We start from the raw sequence: 4,270 nt of genomic DNA, 5'->3' as shown, positions 1-4,270 counted from the left end.
AAGAGTTGGTATGTTCTAACAAATGAATTTATATGTGTTATGGGTTTTTGAAAACATAACATCTGGATGATTCTTACGATAATTTCTCAAAAGTTTTCCAGTAATACAGAGTGCAAACAGATTTTAATTGGACAGGGTACTAGAGCAAAATTTATGATTCAAAAAATCACAGAAGTTAAAAAAAGTAAGAGTGCCCAAGGAGTGGTAAAGAAAGCCAGTGGGGAAGGACATTATCTAGAGCTGCATGTATTGGTTTTCCACATTTCTACAGGGTAGTTTTGAGATTTTAAGGTATTCTCAACGCTTCGGAACTGTCCAGATGGGAAATTACATAGATGCATTTTCAGCATTGCCGAGCTTTTTTCTTTTTTTTTTCAATTTTTATTACTGTTATAATCGAAAGTAATGAATGCGTGGATAGTACACCTAAGGAATGATTTCTGAACTGAATTGAGTTTCTAGGATAAAGCGAGTTAAGTGTTCAAGCATGGATGGTCATGTTAAGTAGCAGAGAACAGGTAAACTCAATTGTTGTTACCTGCGGCACTACTACTTAGAATGACTTATCCTTGAGGATTGTTTTTAGAATGCGCTAGTTATTTTTTTAAACTGAACCTAGCATTTCTAAAACAGAAGCATAATTGAGTTCGATTATGAAATCGTGAAATTGTAAGATTGCAATTTTGAAAATGATGATGTGCTTCACTTGTTGTATCATCTTTTCATAATGTTTAAAGCGTATTTTCATTGATACCCATTTCCTTTAGGTAATTAGAACAAAATCGGGATTGATTTATAATTGTATGGGTAATTCCAAAAGGAGTTCAGCTACTTTAAGAAAATGAAACAAGCAAAGGGAAAGGTTGACTTTAAAATAGTAAGCTGATAAATATGACCAAGATGAACAGATCCTACTAGGGACAAAACAATTAACCGGTCGGCAAATTGCTTGTTAGTTGAACTGACTAGCTTAACTGCTGTTATTAACTGTAATTCAAAATGAATGGGTGGGCTAAAACTAAAAAAATTTTATGCTGGAGAATACAAAAAAAAAACTTACGTGTTTGATTGAAAGATTTTGAGGGAGAGATAAATATAGAATAGCTGGGATAACACTGATCTAACCAGATAGATATCGATGACGGATTGTCAGGATGACGAATGAGGTTGTTCTTTAAAAACACTTTCGTATTGTATGAACAACTGCATCATCCATTTCACAACTGCTTTTTTGGAAATCATCTCGTACCGCCCTTACTTTAATGCTTGATTAGCAATCAGTCGCATTAGTCCTTTATCAATACAAAAATTAAAAACAGGGAAACCGAGTCATCATCATCCACTGTAAAACAATAAAATTTATCTATCTCTCGAAAGTTTATGATCAAAAATAAATTCCTCATGGAAAAATTAAGATAAGATAATAGGAGAGAAAGTAGCAAACTTCCAATAGATTTTTGCCGTTGCTTTTGGCATGGGAATAGGGTATTCCAGAGCCAGAATGCAGAATTTCAGACTATCTGTTCATTTCAGCAATGGTGCATCTAGTTGTTAACCAGACTATCAGAGTAGCAGGAAGTCGGGGAAATTTGACTGCTTTCTAGAGTTTGAGTAGTGAAAATATTTTCTGGATAGTTCAAGGAGTCTGATTTCCATCTTTCACCGACCCTGATATTCAGGTGAAAACTGAATTTAACACTCAATACATTTGATTTGGAACTTGAATTAATGTTTTGAAAAATGAAATTTAGGCAGTTATATAGTGGTTAACAATGAATATATCATATGCTAAAGGTTTGGTATGACCGCGCGTCGCTCAAAGACATCAAAAACATCTATTCGTTTTTTTCTAATTCGTTTTAAATTTCCTTCTATGAAAAGAACCTCAGTTTCATGGCCTTTCAGACCAACAAAAACGAGTGCTTTTATTGATAAAAGCATCTGTCCAAGTGCGAAACAAAAAGGAATAGATGAATAAGCGCACAACATGTTTACACCTTCATTATCATAAAAAGTTCGGTAGTTTTCGAACGCGGACAACAAAATGCAATTTTGCATGATAGGAAAGGAAAGGAAAAGTAGAAGATGACGACGATACGTCGTGAAGCGCACTACACAGCCGCTTCGTTTGCACAGCTGCTTATGAAGTGCTCAGTTTTCACTCTCTACAATAGCAATCCATGCTTTCCCTACGGATTTGCCAAATGCATAAGAGACAAGAGATACGATTTTCAAGTTTTGCCAGGCTAGACATTTTCAAATCTGGAAAATACTCTGAAATCTACAAATAAAATCTGCAAGCAAATTGCAAATCTAATTTATGCGATGGATAAATTTTGATGGGAAGCATACTACCACTTTATTTCGAATAACACAGCGGAAAAAAGAAACATTTTAACGATAAGCAACGATGCACTTTTCATAAGGAGAAATAGAGGCATTTAGTAGAAATAAACTTTAGTAGCATCCCGTTATTACTCAATAAACAATAATTAAGAAGCCAACTGATCTTATCTAAAATGACAACTATCATTACTGAAGTCCTTCTCTTCTCTTTTTTTTTTTTTTCTTTTTTCATTGAAAAAGACCAAAACTTTTAATCAAATTTCTTAATAACTACTCTTTTATTTAAACCATTTAAGAAAATTAAATCATTCGACTTTCAGATATTTATCTTTGGTTGTTGACATACTAAAGAATACGTTTGAAGAAATACTCAAGGTATACAGAATGGTGGCATTTCAACCAGATTCAAATAATATCGTTGTTGTTCCATGATGTGATTCATCTTTGGAAACTTTTAGCAATAATGCGCAAAATTTTAAAATTCAAAACGTAATGCACACCACTGCTTTTCATTTAATAACTTATTTAAAGTAAAAATTGGCAAAAATAGGAAGCGAAGCCTATTCCTCTTTAAAATTGTTTTTCTCACTTCTTCCGGATGTGGCTCAATGGGAAATGAAACGAGTGAAATTAACATGTTTTATAAAATCTTAGTTTTACATCAATAAGGCTTCACTTATTTCACTTACTCTCACCAAATTTAAAGTTTTCACTATCCGTGTGATGATTGAAATGATTTTTTAAGAATCTATTAATACATTATTGTATGAAGTAATTTTAAGACTTTTAACTCTGGTAAGTATAATAAAATTTTAAGACCAGTAAAGAGCACACAGTGGAACAGACAAGTATGTACCGTTGCTTTTTTTGAAAATCTGTTGGGTAAATAATGCAGTATTGTAATTTATAAGAATAAATTTAATAACTATCTAACTGAACAAACTAGTTAATTAATTAGAAGGAACAAAAATAATAAAGTAAATGAAAATACTCCCTTCATTTGTAAAAATAATTTTAATGCGCATTTTTAAGATCATAAAATTAGAGGAACTGCACTAATAAAGATATTGAAATGAAAGAACTTATATAACCGAAAGAACATCTACTTTTTTTTGCATTAATAAAAGCTTATTCACATAAAATCATAAGATATCTCGAAATAAATCTTATCGCTAACCAAATTCTATTAACTACTAACGAAATTGCAGTATTTTTAAGAAACTGAGACAATATCATGGCATTTACTTTACGAAAAACAAGTGATGTCAACAACGCACCTCAGGGAATTTATTCTGCAATACTTAAAGCAGGTTTCCATTAACCATCCATCAGCGTTAAAATTCATTTCAATTTAATAAATAAATATGGTTTACATGTGAAGTGCAAAATGTAATGTTGAAAACTGTTATTAATTCATATCACATGCATCTTAGCTTTTCACATAACCTGCTCTATCAACCCAAACCGTTCCAACAGCTTTTTTTTTTCATCTTTGAAGAGTTCGTCTGACTGCTGACTGTAAGATCAGGAAACTCTATAGGCAAAGGCACAATTTCTGGTACTGCTGGTTCGTTGCCTTCTGAAAGAGAGATTTCATTTTTACATCGCTCTACCGAACAGCCGTGTTCACTTATATCATGATGATCTTCACCTTATTCTATCTACATAATTAATATCTTCATAAAATTATTTCTTTGATTTATCGCTTAGTTATTGTTATCCCTTGTCCCCTCACATTACGATAACTTCCTATACAATAATAAATCTGGAAAATTGTTTATATTTCAATCATCTTAAACAAATTGCTGAAATAGACCAGCGAATTTACTACAGGAATAATATTTCTGATAAAAGATTATCCCGACACTTTCTGACTGGGCAGTAACGAGAGACAACAGACACCAAGACATATGTTTTCACAGTT

General features: G+C 32.3%; 1 non-coding gene across 1 annotated transcript; it reads right to left on the bottom strand.

Moving 5' to 3' along the window:
* Positions 1–475: 475 nt before the first annotated feature.
* Positions 476–580, bottom strand: Bma-mir-252. The gene has a single exon (XR_006227899.1). It is a non-coding gene; the product is annotated as a pre-microRNA Bma-mir-252 (primary transcript).
* Between the last annotated feature and the right edge of the window lie 3,690 nt (positions 581–4,270).

This window comes from Brugia malayi, assembly GCF_000002995.4.
Source record: "Brugia malayi strain FR3 genome assembly, contig: Bm_v4_ChrX_scaffold_001, whole genome shotgun sequence".
Taxonomy (NCBI): Eukaryota; Metazoa; Nematoda; class Chromadorea; order Rhabditida; family Onchocercidae; genus Brugia; species Brugia malayi.
The sequence above is the reverse complement of the archived record's forward strand: the minus strand, read 5'-3'. Positions and strand labels throughout refer to the sequence as shown.